At 48.6% G+C, this 18,990-nt stretch overlaps 1 long non-coding RNA gene across 1 annotated transcript; it reads right to left on the reverse strand.

Moving 5' to 3' along the window:
• Positions 1 to 1,534: 1,534 nt before the first annotated feature.
• On the reverse strand, positions 1,535 to 18,835 carry LOC121170468. Its single transcript, XR_005885966.1, has 3 exons — positions 18,565 to 18,835; positions 14,219 to 14,384; positions 1,535 to 1,815 (listed from the first exon to the last, which is right to left on the reverse strand). It is a non-coding gene; the product is annotated as an uncharacterized LOC121170468 (long non-coding RNA).
• Between the last annotated feature and the right edge of the window lie 155 nt (positions 18,836 to 18,990).

Raw genomic sequence — 18,990 nt, forward strand, 5'->3', positions numbered from 1 at the left:
CCCGCCAACCCGCAGGCCCAGGAGGCGCTGCGTGGGGTTGCCCCGGGCCTCGGGGTCCTGCACCTGCCGTCCCTCTCCTCCGGCCCACGGCCTGAACCCCGATTGAGCCCTGCCAAGCAAGCACCCCGTCAGAATCCTAGGGGGCTCCTGTGTCGTGCCTCCGCGGGGAAGGGGTGGCCATAGCAGCCTCGTGTCCGGGATGCAGACATTACCCTGCCTTCTTGGGACTGTCCTAGGCCCGGACTGTGCTGATGTGGGCCAAGCCACCCTGCACCTGCTGCACCTGCTGCACCTGCTGCGTAATTGCAGCCGAGATCAACTTGGTACTTGCTGTCCTACCGTAAAACAAGCATCCTAAGGATATCGATGGTTGGCCGAGTTGGGTGTAATGGTGATGACATACGGGAACGAGCCCCGTGTTCAGTTCCACGAAGCACGCATGGGGATGATTGCCTAGCCCTAACAGTTGCTCTTTTTGATGTATAGATTCCAACAAAAATTTTTTCCACGTTTTTTTCAACTTTACATTTTTTCCTTTTTTTCTACTTTAACAATTTTTCTTTAGCAGTTCCCTGTGTTATTCCTCTTTTGTTAGTTTTATAGGTGACTGAATTACATGCAGAGTTCCTTTGCTTTGCCATTTGGGGAGGAGATGGTAATAGACCAGATAATAATGGCTGCATTTCCTGGCGAGGGTGGCTTTATCTGTATTCATTAGACATTTATATGGAGTTTTCACTGATCTTGAAATCTTCTAGATAATCATTTTTTTTTTCAGTTTTTTCATTGGACTTAGCGTTTACAGCAAAGCACACATTTCATAAATATATAGTTATGTAACCATCACCAGTTTCCTGGGTTGGTTTCACCTTTTTATTTTTTCCTAAGATTTACTTGTTTCAAGGCAGAGTTACAGAGAGGGGAAGAGAGAGAGAGAGAGAGGGAGAGAGGGAGGGAGAGAGAGAGAGGGAGAGAGGGAGAGAGAGAGAGACGGAGAGAGGGAGAGAAGCAGAGAAACCTTCCATTGGCTGGCTCACTGTCCGAACAGCCACAGCAGCCCAGCTAGGCCAGGCACAAACGGGAGCCAAGAAGGCCATCCGACTCGCTCCTGCGGGTGGCAGCGGATCAGACTTTCCAGATGTGTTAGCAGGGAGCTGGATCACAAACAGAGCAGCTGGGACTCAGACTGGAACGCCAGCATCACAAGCGATGGCTTAGCCTGCCGTTTTGTCCTTTCTTTCTTTCTTTCTTTTTTTTTTTTAGAAAGATATACAGAGATCTTTTTAGAAAGATATACAGAGAAGGAGAGACAGAGAGGAAGATCTTCTGTCTGCTGATTCACTCCCCAAGTGGCTGCAATGGCTGAAGCTGCACCAATCCGAAGCCAGGAGCCAGGAGACTCTTTTGGGTCGCCCATGCAGGTTCAGGGAGCCAAGGCTTTGGGGTGTCCTTGACTGCTGTCCCAGGCCACAAACAGGGAGCTGGATGGGAAGAGGGGCCAGTGGGATTAGAACCAGCACCCATATGGGATCCCGATACAGGCAAGGCAAGGATTTTAGCTGCTAGGCTACTGCGCCAGGCCCTGTTTTGTCTGTTCTCGAATGACACTCAGAAACATCAAGAATGTTGTTAGAGATGACATCCTCCGGTCACGAGGAGAACTCCTGTTGTTGTGCTGCAGCTGTTTTACTGCTGTGATATTTGGTTGATGAATATAGCCAAGTTTCTTTGCCGGTTTCCAACTTGTGGCCCTGATGGATACAGCTGTTTTTTTACATGGACATCTGTGCACAGGTTTTTCTATAGATTCTTCTCCTTAGTATAGACAGGAGTGGAATTTCTGGGTCATAAATGAACACTGTTTTTGTAAGAACTAATTCTTTTTTTAGATTTAAAATTTTATTTTTATTGGAAAGGCAGATTTACGGAGAGAGGGAGAGACAGAAAGTTCCATATGCTGGCTCAGTGCCCAAATGGCTGCAACAGTGCCAATCTAAAACCAGGAGCCAAGAGCCTCCTCCAGGTCATCCATGCAGGTGCAGGGCCCCAGGTCTTGGACCGACCATCTTCCACTACCTTCCCATACCACAAGCAGGGAGCTGGATTGCAATTGGAGCAGCCAGGACACCAACCAGTACCCTTATGGGATCTGGTGCTTGCAATGGAAAGATTAGCCAAGGTTTGCATTCTGGCGGCCCCGCTTCCAGCTCCCTGCTTGTGGTCTGGGAAAGCAGTCGAGGACGGCCCAAAGCCTTGGGACCCTGCACCTGCGTGGGAGACCCGGAAGAAGTTCCTTGCTTCGGATCGGCATAGCATCGGCCGTTGCGCTCATTTGGGGAGTGAATCATCGGATGGAAGATCTTCCTCTCTGTCTCTCCAGCTCTCTGTATGTCTGACTTTCCAATAAATAAATAAATCTTTAAAAAAATTTTTTTGAAAGGTAGAGTGAAAACAAATCAGAAACTGAGAGAGCGAGAGAATTGTTACACTTTCCAAAAGGCTGCATTGGCCAGGCCTGGTCCAGCGCAACCCGGAGCCCTATCCATGTCTCCCACGTGGGTGACAGAGGCCCGTGTTCCTGGACCATCTTCTGCTGCTTTCCGGGACTCAAACTGGCAATCCAATACAGGATACTGGCATTATAGAAGATAGCTTAATTCAGTGTGCCAAAAAGTCCGCCCTGGCATATGCCTAAATAACCACCTTCTTGAGCTATGGGTTTGCAGTGACTTCATTCAGTTTATATTCTCTACCTCAAACAAATGCAGTGCCATAACGTCCATCAACCAACAGACTGGCATTATGGCACAGCATTTTAAGTGGCTACTTGCCAACGTGCACATCCCATACTGGAATGCTCGTGCGAGTCCAGGTTGCTCCTCTTCCCATCCAGCTCCCTGCTACGGCGCCTGGGCAAGCAGCAGAAAGACAGTCCGAGTCCTTGGGCCTCCGCACCCACCATGAGAGAGACCAGGATGGAGTTCGTAGCTCCAGGCTTCAGCTTGGCCCAGACCTGACTGTTGCAGTGACTTAGGGGAGTGAACCAGCCAATACAAGATCTCCCAATCTCTCCCTCTCTATTGCTATCTATTGAAAGATCATTTCAATTTCACAAATCTTAAAAAAAAAAAAAAAAGTAGGACCCAGTACAATAGCCTAGTGGCTAAAACCTCAACTTGTATGTGCCAGAATCCCATATGGTCACAGGTTCACATCCCAGCTGCTACGCTTTCCACGTAGCTCCCTGCTTTTGGCCTGGGGAAGCGATAGAGGATGGCTCAAAGCCCTGAGACCTTGCACTGCGTGGGAGACCCAGAAAAAGCCCTTGGCTTCAGATCAGCTCAGCTCCAGCTCGCACTCAAGGCGTGAATCAGCAAATGAAAGACCTTTCTGACTCTCCTCTCTGTAAATCTGCCTTTTAATAATAAACACATAAATAAATAAATACCCTCTTCTTCATTGTGAAATTTTATTCTTTTTAAGATTTATTTTTTATTACAAAGTCAGATACACAGAGAGCAGAGACAGAGAAGATCTCTCGTCTGATGATTCACTCCCCAAGTGAGCCGGTACTGCGCTGATCCGAAGCCAGGATCCGGGAACCTCTTCCAGGTCTCCCATGCAGGTGCAGGGTCTCAAAGCTTTGGGCCGTCCTCCACTGCTTTCTCAGGGTACAAGCAGGGAGCTGGATGGGAATTGGAGCTGCCGGGATTAGAACCGGTGCCCATATGGGATCCCGGCACATTCAGGGTGAGGACTTTAGCCACTAGGCCACTGAGCTGGGCCCCATTGTGAAATTTTAGACATTTCTGGAAGATGGCCAGATGTGCATATCTTTATATGTCTTTAAACAAATTATTTCTGAGGGGGCAGGCATTGTGGTGCAGCATGTTAAGCTGCAGCCTGCAACGCAGTGTTCCATAAATCCAGGTTGATTCCCAGCTGCTCCACTTCTGATCCAGCTCCTTACTAATATTCCTGGGAAAGCAGCAGGCAATGGCCCAAGTGCTTAGCATCCTGCCGTCCACATGGGAGATGTGAGAGGAGTTCCGGGATTCTGACTTCAGCTTGGCCGAATCCCAGAACTGCAGCATTTCCAGAGTGAGTGAGGTGATGGAAGCAGTGTTTCCGCTCACTCTCTTTGTGCGTGTGTGTGTGCTTCCTGCTTCTGTGTCTCTCCTTCTTTGTTTGTAACTCTTTCAAATAAAACAAAACTCTACCTGAGTGACAATATGATATGCGCATGCCAAGATAAACATGTCAGAAATGAGAAAGAAAGCAATAGACACAAAACACAAACACCCATTACTGGATATTATTTGGGCTTTTAATTGGAAAATATTCCCATCATCTCAGATACTTTTCCTTTTAACAGCATCTCTGACCATGGGTACATTTTTTTTTTAAGATTTGTTTTTATTGGAAAGTCAGATATACAGAGAGGAGGAGAGACAGAGAGGAAGATCTTCCGTCCGATGATTCACTCCCCAAGTGAGCGCAATGGCTGGTGCTGCACCGATCCGAAGGCTGGAGCCAGCAGTCTCCTCCAAGTCTTCCACGCGGGTGCAGGGTCCCAAGGCTTTGAGCCGTCCTCCACTGCTTTCCCAGGTCACAGGCAGGGAGCTGGATGGGAAGTGGAGCTGCTGCTGGGACACAAGCCAATATGCATATGGGTGTGCAAGACGAGGACTTTAGCTGCTAGGCTATCATGCCAGGCCCCCATGGGTACCTATTGATAATAAATCTCTACTTCTATTGTATCATAGACTGTTTTCTGAACTAATTATTCAGACATGGGAAACCTATGCTATTCAGAGTGTAAGTAAATATTAGAAAAAGTCCACACTTTTCTATACTTTTTTTTTTTAAAGAAATGACTGCTTTTGTACCTAGCATAATTAAATTCAGAGACAGAAAGTAGAATGGCAGGTAACAGGGCCTGGAGGGCATCGTGCCTCCTGGTCAGTTTCAACTGAGGAAGGTGATAAAACTCCTGGAGGTGGATGGTGATAAAAAGCACATTCACAATAACAGGAATGCGCCTCACGCCAGTGAACTGTGCATTAGAGATTGTTTATGTACATTTCACTATGACTTAAAAAACGGGGCCCAGCTCAGTGGCCTAGCAGTTAAAGTTCACCTTGAGCGCGCCGGGACCCCATATGGGCGCCAGTTCTAATCCCAGCAGCTCCACTTCCCATCTAGCTCCCTGCCTGTGACCTGGGAAAGCAGTTGAGGACGGCCCAAAGCCTTGGGACCCTGCACCCGCATGGGAGACCTGGAGGAAGTCCCTGGCTCCTGGTTTGCGCAGTACCGGCCGTTGCGCTCGCTTGGGGAGTGAATCATTGGACGGAAGATCTTCCTCTCTGCCTCTGCTGCTCTCTGTATATCTGACTTTGTAATAAAAATAAATAAATCTGAAAGAAAGAAAGAGAGAGAGAGAAAGAAAGAAGGAAGGAAGGAAGGAAGGAAGGAAGGAAGGAAGGAAGGAAGGAAGGAAGGAAGGAAGGAAGGAAGGAAGGGAAGGAAAGGAAGGGAAGGAAAGGAAGGAAGAGGAATTCGAAAATAGTGAAAGTCTGACCAAATTTATTTTCCTTTACTCCCGTGCTCTGTGGGCTTTCCCTCTGGAGTACAGGAATGCTGTAGAAGCAGAGACATAAGAGATGAACAATTGTATCCTTACAGGCCTGTGTGCCTTTCGGGTGAGATGTGGATGGGACCCGGCTCAGCTAAGCATCCATCCTTCGCGCTGTTTCGCTCCTGGGAATGGGAAGAATCCGCAGTAGCCACTAGGGGGCAGGAGGCCCCGTATCCCGCAGCCGCGGCTTAGCGCAGTGCAAGTTTAACACAAGTGCAGGCTGTGAGCAAGGGAATCCAGCTAGGGGCAAAAGATCTTTATAAAGCTTGGGGTGGCTGGCAGGGGGCTCCTCTCTCAACCATAGCAGGATCACTTCCATTTCTCAGCCCCACTTCTCCCCCTTATGAATCATTTCCATGGACACTCACATCTCTGCCGTCCACACACCTGTGGGAAACGCTGCACATCTTCAAGCACACCACAAGCCTTTGTGCCAAGTGGAAAAAAACAACCTGTGGGCTGACACAACTGAGTAAGCTGATGGGCTGGCAATGTGGCAGAGCAGGTTAAGCCAAGGCATGCATTTCATATGACTACTGGTTCAAGTCCTGCCTGCTCCATTTCTGAGCCAGCATTTCTGCTAAAGCGCCTAGGAAAACAGCAGAGGATGGCCCAAGTACTTGGATCCCTGTCACCCATGCAGAAGAACTGGATGGAGACACTGGCTCTTAGTTTCAGACTGGCCCAGCCCGGGCTGTTGTCGCCATTTCAGGATTGAACCAGCAGAGAGGAGATCTGTCTTTCCGTCTCCTTTGTAATTCTGCCTTTCAAGTAAGTAAGTCTTAAGTGAATAAATAAAAACGACCCCCTGACACCTGCTAAAGCACAGGAGACTTTTATTCAGGCCTTCCTGACAGATACAGAGATCTAGACAGCAGAGGGCTGCAGTGGGAGGGAGTGCCACGTGCAGAAGGGGAAGTGGCAATCATTGCTGGTCACTGGGATGGAAAATTACTGGGAGGAGACAGAAGCAGGGAGAGGGATTGTGCGTAAAATGACCTGGGCAGGAGTCTTGCTGCAGACAGGCGGGGGTGAGCAGACATGACCTGGGTGGAGGGTGAGGGACTTGGGCCGGTATCAAGGATGAGGTGGGGTGGACACGGGCTGGGGGGAGACTCTAGCTGAACTGATTCAGCAGCATCTTGGTTGCAACCGGATTTTACAAGTTTTAGACTCTGTGCAAGGAAGAACAAACACAGATGGAATTTGCAAAGCGAGAAGGTCCAGAACTGAAGTTTGGCCAAACCAAAGAATCTTTGTCAAGGCTTCAGAGTGAACTAGAAGCAAAGACCACTCTCTACCTGGGTAGCCCTAAGAGTGGTCTCGAGGGCACTTTGCCCTCTACAACCCTTGTCTCACATTCCTAACCAAGCAGATGCCCCTGCTGGCCACAGGAGAGTGAGTGCCACTCACTGACTCACGGTCACCAGCCAGCCGGTGGCCTAGCACATGACAAAGGGATGGGCATTGACCTTCGGCACCCTAAACTTCCCACACCCAATAGCCTCTGCAGTCTCCCGCCCTGCCTCCTAGTCTACTTCCTCATAGCAGCAGCAAGAGATCTTTGAAAAAACTTTTATCGGTTATATTAATAATTCATATGGTATGTGCACAGAGTTTAAGGAATGACTCCCACCACGTTGGGCAAGAAGCTTTACCAGACTTCCGTGATGTTCCTTAGCATTCCTCTCTCTACCTCCCATCCCAACTTTGCTGCTCACCTGTATCCAAGATGTATGCATTTATAAGCATTCTTGTTTATATCTCCTGGTGCACACACGCCAAGAGATTTCCAGGGATCGGAAGTGTTTAAAAATCTTTCAAACTGGGCTCGGCGGCATAGCCTAGCGGCTAAAGTCCTTGCCTTGAACGCGCCAGGATCCCATATGGGCACCGGTTCTAATCCCGGCAGCTCCACTTGCCATCCAGCTCCCTGCTTGTGGCCTGGGAAAGCAGTCGAGGACGGCCCAAAGCTTTGGGACCCTGCACCCGCGTGGGAGACCCGGAAGAAGTTCCTAGATCCTGGCTTCGGACCAGCATAGCATTGGCCATTGCGCTCACTTGGGGAGTGAATCATCGGACAGAAGATCTTCCTCTCTGCCTCTGCGGCTCTCTGTATATCTGACTTTCCAGTAAATAAATAAATCTTAAAAAAATAAATAAATATCTTTCAAACTAATTATGAACATGTGCCAATATTTTATGCTAATCCTGATGTAAGAATCAAAGTCTGGGGACAGGTGGCATTGTGGAGAGGACTGAACTGCCTCCCATTCTGCCAGGCCCACCTACAGTGCCAACCCAGCTTCCTTCTGATGTGGACTCTGAGAGGCAGGAGACGGGGAGCCGAGTACTTGAGCCAGCTGTTGCAGGCATTTGAAGAATGAACCCATAGATGGAATATCCCCCTCTCTCTTTCAAAAAATAAAACAAACAAAGGCTTCTGACAGATCAAATCAAAGTTTTGTCTCTAGGATGCCGGCACTATGGTATAGCAGGTTGGACCGCTGCTACACTGGTACCCATGCAGACACTGGTTTGAGTCCTAACTGCCCCACTTCTGATCCAGCTCCCCGTTAACATGCCTGGAAGCCAGCAAAGAATGGCTCAACTGCTTTCCCAGGCTACACATGTGGGAGATCCAGAAGAAGCTCCTGGCTTCAGACCAGCTTAGCTCTGGCCATTGTAGTCATTTGGGGCATAAACCAGTAGACGAAAGATATCTCTTTCTCTGTAATTCTACCTTTCAGAGTTTGAAAGAATTTTTTTTTTTTTTAACAGAGAAAGGCGAGTTGGAAAGATCTTTTCCATGAATCCTGGCAGTGGGGTTGGGAGTGTCCTTGGGCCTGCCTGCACGGTGGGTGCCGGATCCATGAGTCCTGGGTGCAGGGGGTCTGGCAGGGCCTGGGTCGGGTAACCCAGGGCATCCTCCTCGGTGGAAAGAACAGAACAGTGGATGGCAGGCCCTGATGCCCAGGGAGGATATGGCAGCCCACTGGGGCCTGTGGAGGACAGCTGGCACCATAGCAAAGGAAGGAGAACAGCAAATGGAGACTCTAAGGTTGACTATATCAACCAGTGGACATTGGAAGGGTTTCCTCTTCGTTGGATCAGTGAGATCAGTGGCATTTCAGAACTATTCAAGCCACTTGGGCAGAACCCTTGGCACCACAATAGCACCCTGAGGTGACACTGGGTGGCCGTTCCTCACACCCAGGTACTGGGGCAGCCTGATGTACCACCATGCTGGCCCCTAAATAAATAAATCTTATTTTTAAAAAAAATGGTGGGGGGGGGGGGGAGAAAGAAAGCCAAGGTAAAACCTGCTTAGAAACCCCTGGTTGGTTCTTCTCTATTACAATAAAAGCTCATTCCAAATTGGCCACAATTCTGGTAGGTTCTCCAGCACCTGATGTAGCTGGGGTTCTGCCTGCTGCTAGATACAACTCCAGGAGGGCATAGCTTTGGATCGAGTGCCTACGAGACCCAACAGAACAAACCAAAACAGTCCTGTGCGTATCAATGTTCCACATCGGCAGGCTCAAGCCAGCTTTGTTGATGTGGCCTTGGGAGAAGGCAGGAGAGTCCAGGAGCAGTCCAGCCCCCAAGCCCGTCAGCGTTTCCAAGCGTCATAAGGAAGTTGTCCTAACAAAGTCCACGTTGACCCGTCTCGGGCATGCAACTTTGGAATGACTCACCTGCTCTATGCGCTACTTCCCTCTGCCCTTTCCTTTCCACTAACCAACTCCCTCCGTCCGGCCCTGGACAATACTCGCTCCATGCGACAGAAGGAGGTGTTGGATTCGAAAATCAACAAGAAAATCTGACATTGCAATTTTGTCTCTCGACAGTTCAAGTGTGTCACTCATCATGTTTCCTTAGGGTGGTTTCGGATGACTGGTGTTAACTCATTGCAGTTTATCAAAACTGCCTTTTATGGGTTTATATTTTGTAGGGTCATAACTCAGAAGGCTTTACCTAACAAAGTCAGGTTTATAGTTTTTCTTTACATTTAGGACTATTTGTCATCTTACTTTCGTGCATGGTGTAAGGTAAAGGTTTTTGTTTATTATTTACTTAGCATTAATTGCTTCAAAGCTATTAAGACTATTCTTGGGACCAATGGTGTAGCATAGTACGTTAAACTTCTGCCTGTGGCACTGGCATGCCATATGGGCACTGATTCAAGTCCCAGCTGCTCCATTTTTTTAAAGATTGATTTATTTTTATTTTATTTTCATTGCAAAGTCAGATATACAGAGAAGAGACAGAGAAGAAGTTCTTCCATTCACTGATTCACTCCCCAAGGGGCCGCAATGGTCAGAGCTGTGCCGATCCAATGCCAGGAGCTTCTTCCAGGTCTCCCATGTGGGGCTTTGGACCATTCTCTACTGCTTCCCCAGGCCACAAGCAGGAGGCTGGATGGGAAGCGGGGGGCCAGCAGGATGTGAACCGGCTCCCATATAGGATCCTGGTGCGTGCAAGGTAAAGACTTTAGCCATTAGGCTACTGCACCAGGCCCGGCTGCTCCATTTCTGATGTGGTTTCTGCTAATGCTGGGAAAGCACTGGAGGGTACTCAAGTGTCCAGGCTCCTGAACTCATGTAAGGCACCTGGAAGAAGCTCCTGGCTTCAAATCAGACCAGCTCCAGCCGATGCAAGCATCAGGAGCATGAACAGGAGGAGGAAACATCTCTCCCTCTCTCTAACTCTTTCAGATAAATATAAACAAATCTTTTTAAAAAGGTATATTTCACAGAAAGAGGCCACAAAAGATAGGCTGATCTGAGCCAAGAGTTTCCTCTGAGCCTCCCACGTGGGTGCAGGTGCCCAAATTCTTGAGCTACTTTTGCTGCTTTCCCAGGCCATAAATAGGGATCAGAAGTGGAGAAGGCAGGACTTGAACCTGTGTCCATATGGAATGCAGGCACTTACAGGTGGAGGATTAGTTTATTAAGCCATTGTGTCAGCCCCCATAGTTTTAATTATTAACTTTTATGTTTAAAAACACATTTTACTTGAAGGGGAGAAAAAGAAATGAGAAATCTGACAATCATTGATTCACTCCCCAAATGGCAGGCAAGTCTGGGCCAGGCTGCAGCCAAGAGACAGGAGTGCAACACAGGTGTGCACACCGGGGGCAGGGACCCAGTTACAGGTGTGCACACCGGGGGCAGGGACGCGGTTACAGGTGTGCACACCGGGGGCAGGGACGCGGTTACAGGTGTGCACACCGGGGGCAGGGACCCGGTTACAGGTGTCCACACTGGGGGCAGGGACCCGGTTACCGAGTCATCACCTGTGGCCTTCCAGTATACACGTTAATAAGAAGATGGAAACGAGTGGAACCAGGACTCAAATCTAGGGATTTCAGTATGGAATGCAAACATCCCTAGCTGTAAGTTAACCCATTTGCCAAGTACCTGCCCTGATCATCTTCAAAGACCAGTTATGCTAGGACCTTCCCAACTTCATACAAATGTTGGGATCAGCTTGTCAGCTTCTATTAAAAATAAAAGTCTTGGGGCCCAGTGGTGTGGCCTAGCGGCTAAAGTCCTCGCCTTAAACGTGCCAGGATCCCATATGGGCACCGGTTCTAATCCCGCCAGCTCCACTTCCCATCCAGCTCCCTGCTTGTGGCCTGGGAAAGCAGTCAAGGACGGCCCAAAGCCTTGGGACCCTGCACCTGTGTGGGAGACCCGGAAGAAGTTCCTGAATCCTGGCTTCAGAGCGTCATAGCATCGGCCGTTGCGCTCACTTGGGGAGTGAATCATCGGACGGAAGATCTTTCTCTCTGTCTCTCCTCTCTGTAGATCTGATTTTCAAATAAATAAATCTTTAATTAAGTAAATAAATAAAAGCCTTGGCATTTGGGAAAGCAGGTAGGGCATCCATTGGAATGGCCACATCACATCTCTGAGTGCTGGGTCCATGTCCCAGCTCAATCTTTGATTCTGGCTTCCTGCTGATGCACAGCAGGTGATGTCCAAGTTCTTGGGTTGCTGTAACCCACAATTTAGACAAGATGAAGTTCTGAGCTACTAACTTGGCCCTGGTTGAGCCATGGCTGGTGCAACAACTTACACAGTGAGTGAATTTTGAGGATTAGCTTCTCTGCCTGCTACAGGCAGGGAGCTGGATGGGAAGCGGGGCTTCCGGGATTAGAACCAGTGCCCATATGGGATCCCGGGCATGCAAGGTGAGGACCTTAACCACTACGCCATCGTGCTGGGCCCTAAAAAATGAATCTTAAAGAAACATTTCTTTACTTGAAAGAGTTACAAAGAATTGAAATCAAAGTACAGTTTTTTCATGGTATGACTTGGGCCATTCTCCCACTGCTTTCCCACACCATTGGCAGGCAGCTGGATCAGAAGTGGAACAGCCAGGACTTGAACTGGTCCCATTACACCATAACACCGGCCCTGCAACATCTTCTAACACCTAATAGAATCTGTCTCTCCACCTGTGCAGGTTTGTTTCCTTGTTCTAGCTGATTTGGGACTGGTGAATGTGCTTTATTGTGCTGCAAAAGGAGGGAAAAAATACCGTCCTTTCAACCATTTTAGATTCTCCAGTTATGGTCCTGTAATCTAAACTGACAGAAGGCAAATTAACATGAGGGAATGAGTAGTTCAAAGCAGTGGTTAGAACGGCTTTACATGCCAGATTTGGGGCCTCTGAGCAGGGACGGTGACAAGCAGTGGGGTGGGCAGGGTTGTCTGGCAAGGTCTGATTTGCAGATACAATCCTGTGCTTTACTTCTGCGGTAGTTAACAGTCACAGAGTCGTATTTCTTGGTAATAAACAAAGACACAAATTTTTCAAAGTCAATTCCCTTGATGGAAACATGCACCCTGCTTTTACGGCTTTATCTGTTTCTGGTGGGTCCCAGTGGCCTTCAGTTTCAGAAAGCACACTCCAGTGTGGAATATTCTAGCATCCTTCAAGGCCAAAAGCTTTCTGTCCTCGGCCTTCAGTCACTAGTTAATAAGGAACGTTTGGGGCTATATATATATTTTTTAATCGTAAAAACAGGAACCTTTGAAACAAGTTCAAATTTCTGTTTCCTCTGGGAACTTTTAAAATATACATATTGGGCCCAGCAGCGTGGCCTAGCGGCTAAAGTCTCTCCGCCTGTGTGCCTTGAACGCGCTAGGATCCCATATGGGCGCCAGTTCTAATCCCAGCAGCTCCAATTCCCATCCAGCTCCCTGCTTGTGGCCTGGGAAAGCAGTCGAGGACGGCCCAAAGCCTTGGGAGACCCGTGTGGGAGACCCAGAAGAGGCTCCTGGCTTCAGATCGGCATAGCATTGGCCGTTGCGCTCACTTGGGGAGTGAATCATCGGACGGAAGATCTTCTTCTCTGTCTCTCCTTCTCTCTGTATATCTGACTTTCCAATAAATAAATAAATCTTTTAAAAATATATATATATCTATATATTTATTGGAAATGCAGAGCAAAATGAGAGGGGGAGAAGAAGAGAAACTGACAAGGACTGATCCTTTTTTTTCATTTTTTTTTAAATTATATTAATTCTTTTCTTTAATTTTCTAAAGATTTTTAAAATTTATTTTTATTGGAAAGGCAGATATGCAGAGAGGAGGAGAGACAGAGAGAAAGAGCTTCCATCTGCTGGTTTACTCCTTAAGCAGCCAGAATTGAGCTGATCAGAAGCCAGGAGCCAGGAGCTTCTTCTGGGTCTCCCACGCGGGTGCAGGGTCCCAAGGCTTTGGGCCGTCCTCGACTGCTTTCCCAGGCCACAGGCAGGGAGCTGGAAGGGAAATACCATACCGTCCCTGTGGCCACATGGGATCCTGTTGTACATGCCAAAGTGAAGACTTTAGCCACTAGGCTACCGCACCTGGCCAGGAATTATCTTCTGTTTGTTCAATGTCCACACCGGCGTGAGTAGACCAGGTCAGGTTGAAGCCTGGAGCCCGGAAAGTGATCAGCCTCCGGTGTGGGTGCCAGGGTCCAAGCACTTGAGCCCCACGCTGCTGTTTGCCCAGGTGGATTAGCAGTGAGCTGGATTGGAGTAGATGGGATGTGGGCATCCTGGGAGGTGGCTGAACCCCCTCACCACAGCACCCACCCTGCACTGTTCCTTAGTGACTGCCCCCTCCCTCTGCCTCCTCCTGCTTCACATGATCTCAGTGAGTCAGTGAGCCTTTGATGCCCTCAGGACTCTGGACAGCCTGCTGGTGCCGGCCACCCTGCTGACTCATTCACTTTTCCCTTGTGACAGGGACTTGCCTGAGGGCAGGAAGCAGAACTGAGGCCTCCAGGGAGCCAGGTAGGTGCAGGACAGAGCAGGGGAGGCTCACCTGCAACCGTGTGCAGGGAGAGAGGGGCTGCCCCTCTGCTGTGTGAAGGATTGTGAGGACGGCACAAAGTGGCACGTTCAGCCTGGAAATACAGAGTGGACTAAAATGATGTCTGCAAAGGAGAGCGAGGGGAGGGAAGAGTATGGGGGGTGGGAGGGGAGTATGACTGCCTTCTTGGAACATTTAAAATCTGTTCTCTTTACAGCAACACAAATAAACAGCTAACGACAAACAAATAAGAAGCGAGTTTACCTGGGAACGGCAGGAGGCTGCAGCTCAGGATATGAACAAGTATGTACTGTGAACACACAGAGGGACAGGCAGCGTAGCAGAGATGCTTAATCCACTGTCCTGTGATGGCTAAAGCGCCCTGGCCTGGGGCAAGGAAGGCACCAGCGGAGAGACGGCTGATGCCACTCTGCAAGTGAGTGAAAGAAATCTTTCAAAATTTTGTTTTGATGAATAAAACTGAAGGGCATAATTGAGTTATATATATTCAATACATACAAGCTACATATATTCAAAGTATACAAACTGATGTTTCTAAGCACGTGGATACCCATGAAACACATTACTACTACCAAGATAATAAGCATTTCCACCACTCCCAAAAGCTTTTCCTTGCTTTATTCATCCAAGATGTCTTCTTGTCCTCATTCGATCACTAAATGTTTTTCTTCTTTTAAAAAGGTTTATCTGAAGAGCAATTAAAAATAAAAGAAAAACTAGAGTAAAAAAGAAAAAAAAAAAGATTTATCTGGGGCCCAGTGCAGCAGCCTAGCAGCTAAAGTCCTGGCTTTGAACGCGCCAGGATCTCATATGGGCACCGGTTCTAATCCTGGCAGCCCCACTTCCCACCCAGCTCCCTGCTTGTGGCCTGGGAAAGCAGTTGACGACGGCCCAAAGCCTTGGGACCCTGCACCCATGTGAGAGATGCGGAAGAGCTTCCTGGCTCCTGGCATCAATTTGGTTCAGCTCCAACCATTGTGGCTGCTTCTTGAGTGCAGCAGATGAAAATCTTTTTTCCTTTCCGTCTCTCCTCCTCTCTGTATATCTGCCTTTCCAATGAAAACAAAATAAATCTTAAAAAAAAAAAAAAAAGACTTCTTTAAGGATTTGACATTGTGGCTCAACACGCTAGACCTCCACCTACAAGTGCTGGCATCCCATATGGACACTGGTTCATTTCCTGGCTGCTCCACTTCCAATCCAGTTCCCAGCTAATGACTTGAGAAAACAGCGGCCGATGGCCCAAGTCTTTCGGTTCAGCACGTACACGGGAGACCCGGAAGAGGCTCATGGTTCCTCCTTTCTTTGGGGACACTGTTGTTGTTGTTGTTCACTGGTCTAGTGGCTCATTGTCATCTCACTTGGGCAGCAGCCACAGTCTCAGCAATGCCTTCATCTCATCCCCCTTCACCTGCTGAGATGTCAACAAGTTATTCTACAACAGAAATCCTGAGAAGGCCACTCCCACACAACTGTAGAAACAGGTCGAAAGTCTGGCACAGCAAGGTGGGCCCTCATCCGTCATTCACTCACTCACTGAGTAAACACTACGTGCTGATTACGTGACAGACGCTAAGCCAGGTGACTGTGGGTGTCTAGCGTTGAAATAACAGACATATTCTTGTATCTTCATGGAGTTTACATTCTATTGGGCCGTTGGGGGGAGGGAACCACAGAGAGATTAAACACAAAATAAGCAATAAAATTCCAGCCTGGATAAACACAAGGCTGTTGTGAAAGTAGTGAATGGGGCATTGTGATTGCCAAGGTGGCATTGATGCAGCCTAACACAGGGACTGGAAATGGCCAGGCGGCGGAGAGCAGCTCGGTATCTTTTCCCCCTAAGAACTGCGGGGCTCAGTGTAGCTGGAGGCAGTGAGGCTGCAGGAAGCTCAGCTGTGGCTGCTCCAGCCCTGGCATCTTATTGCCACACGGGCAGGCTACTCCCAAATCTAGCCATAAACAGCCACCCAACAGCCTCCGTCTTCTCACCTTTCTCCTGCCTCTGCCCGCTCTCCCAATCTGGACAATCCCATTTACCCCCTGATAATGGAACCTTCTCTGCCCTTCCTGCCCTCCCTCCTCCTGCCCACCACGAAAGCCTGCACTCATGGCACCCTCTCTTTGTTAATTAATTTATTTTTAACACTTTTGAGCAAAGTGACAGAGTGCTGCTTCTACCTGTTGGTTCACTCCCCAAGTGGCCCCAATATCTGAGTTTGAGACAAGTTGAAGCCGGGAATTCCATCTCGGGCACCCAGGCTAGTGACAGAGGCCCAAGCACTTGAGCCATCTGGGGCTGCTTTTCCAGGTGCATTAGCCATTAGCAGGGAGGTGGACTGGGAGCAGAACAGCCAGGGCTTGAAGTGGCATTCCAACATTGAATGCCAGCGTTATAAGCAGTGGCTTAATTGGCTGCACCAGAATGCCAGCCCTTCCCTTTTTTTTTTTTTAAGATTTATTTTTATTGCAAAGTCAGATATAGAGAGGGGAGGAGAGACAGAGAGGAAGATCTTCCATCCCATGATTCTCTCCCCAAGTGAGCACAACAGCTAGTGCTGTGCTGATCCAAAGCCAGGAGCCTCTTCCGGGTCTCCCACGCGGGTGCATGGGACCCTGTACCCATGTAGGATACCCGGAAGAAGTTCCTGGCTCCTGGCTTCGGACCAGCATAGCATCGGCCGTTGTGCTCACTTGGGGAGTGAATCATTGGACGGAAGATCTTCCTCTCTGTCTCTCCTCCTCTGTATATCTGACTTCCCAATAAACAAAGAAATCTTTAAAAAAATATATCAAAAATGAAATTTAAACAATTAAAAATAAAACATCTAAAGTTTAGGCAAATTGGTTATATGGTGTTTGTAATATTACTCCAATTTTCATAAATACATGTGCTATTTCATAACAGAAACATGCTAAAGAAGTTATTTCTAAAAGGAAAGACTTTTCAAAGTTTGAACTTCAATACAAAAAGAGTACATTATTTTGCTGTGTTCCTTTAGGCATTCAATATCAATGTTTCTTGCCTGTAATAAAGTTACCCTCATAACTATGTCGAGATAAACAGTCCAAATAGGAAATATAAACTCCACATTTGAAGAATCATCTGGTAACATCTAGAAAACAACCGTGATTTTAAAACTGGAACCATAATTCTCTCATGTGTATATATATTCTTAATTGAAAGACACATGGCTAAGTAAAAACCACTGAAACTTTCAGGAACAAACAAAGAAAACAACAACAAAAACAACCGCCTTTCCTTAAAGGAATTGCGCAGGCCACACCAGTTTGCCCAGGTGCTTTTGGCTCTGTGTTTCATGGCTGCCAGGAAGGTCCCCCTCCACCCACTCCCCAGTAAAACAAAACGGGGGGGGGGGGGGGACACCTTCTATTTAGTGAACAAACACAACTCAACACAAGACCCAACAAGGTTAGACTAAATTCCTCATCTGAGAACTTTTCCACTACTGCTCAGTTCATTTACAAAGCACCTCCCACCCCCCCACAACTGAAAATTCATGTTGTTTACAGCACACGCCCTTCAGAAAACATTCTGCTGCGTTATCTCCAAGTGACTGCCGCTCTGGGGAAAACACTAATCAGAGACACACTAAACACAGAGGGTTTCTAACTTAGTTCTGGCAACTTCTGGAACCCGGGTGAAGTTCTAGCGCAATCTGTGACAGGAGGATGACTCAGCAGGTGTGTGCACACCCACTGCTGGGCTTACAAAAACAATCCATACGGTGGGAAAAACACTTTAGAAATTACTCCCAAATCGTCTTACATTGCTTCCCAAACTTTTTTTTTTTTTTCCTTTTTAAACAACTACATTCCTATCTACTGTTGATTCAACTCATTGGGTCTCAGCACAATTACCACTTAAAACCAAGCAGGTATCCACTCATTATCTGTGCGTTTATCGCTATAGTTTCTTTATATTTGGGAATTTTAAGATCGGAGGCCCGTTTCCAAGTGACTTTTTTTTTTTTGCCGAATCTGCGTCAACATGGAAACGTCCAGAAGGTTGGAGAAACATCCAAGGTCACCTTTGCCGGCGCTCCCGCCCCATCCCCCCCCCCCCGACACGGAGCCGCCCTGACTCACGTTCCTGGGGTTCCCTCCTCGACCCCAGAAGGGGACAAGGGAACAAGGGGCGACGCCCGCCGGCTTCCCGCACCCTTGATCACGGACACTCAGCCCCCTCGATCACGGGCACTCAGCCCCCTCAGCCGGATTTCCCGTTCCCCACCGAGAGAAAAGGGAGTTAGGGTTAGTTAGGGTCAGGATTAGGGTTAGTCGGGGCAATTGAAGGCTCTGGCCGAACACCCTGAGCCGGAGCCCCACAGAGGACACCCCTCCCCCAACGCACACACACTCCTAAAACCGAGATTCTCTTCAGGAACCAGTTACGGGTTAAGGCAGAGCAGCCTGACGGCAGAAACGCTACTAAAAAACGCCACAATCCCTGCTGCTACTAATCGAAAACAAAAATAAAAACGGGCCAAGGCGAGGGAGCCCCGACGTTTCGGTGTGTCAGGCCGAGTGGGGGCGGGGAGAGAGGCGCTTCCCTCACAGACGGTAACCCCGTTCCCGGGCACCTCCACCCTCGCTACGGAGCCCGCGCTTTCTCCCCTAACATCCAAAAAGGCGGGATTTCAAAGAAAAGAAACCCCAGCTCTGAAGAAAGGCGCGAAAAGACCCCCTCCTCCACCCTCACCCTCAGCCGGAACCCGCCCCCTCTTTCCGGAAGGAGCGCCTTCGCGGCGCCTGCGCGCCCCGTCACTTAGCAACGTCGGCGCTCCGCGGCCAGGCGCCGCCCAGCAACAGCCGAGCCGCCGCGTCCGCCAACCAATCAGCGCCGACTTTGCCCTCACGGCTGACCAATGAACGCTGCTGCCTCAAGGAAGTTTCCAGAGCTTTCCAGTCCGGGCCCTTTCACTCGAATTCATCCGCTAGATATTTTTCCTATATTTTCCTAAAGGAGTGAAAGGAACGCTTGGAGAGTTAGG

The sequence above is a fragment of the Ochotona curzoniae genome, unplaced genomic scaffold (genome assembly GCF_017591425.1).
Source record: "Ochotona curzoniae isolate NIBS_2020 unplaced genomic scaffold, NIBS_Ocur_1.0 scaffold_2453, whole genome shotgun sequence".
In the NCBI taxonomy this organism is placed as follows: domain Eukaryota; kingdom Metazoa; phylum Chordata; class Mammalia; order Lagomorpha; family Ochotonidae; genus Ochotona; species Ochotona curzoniae.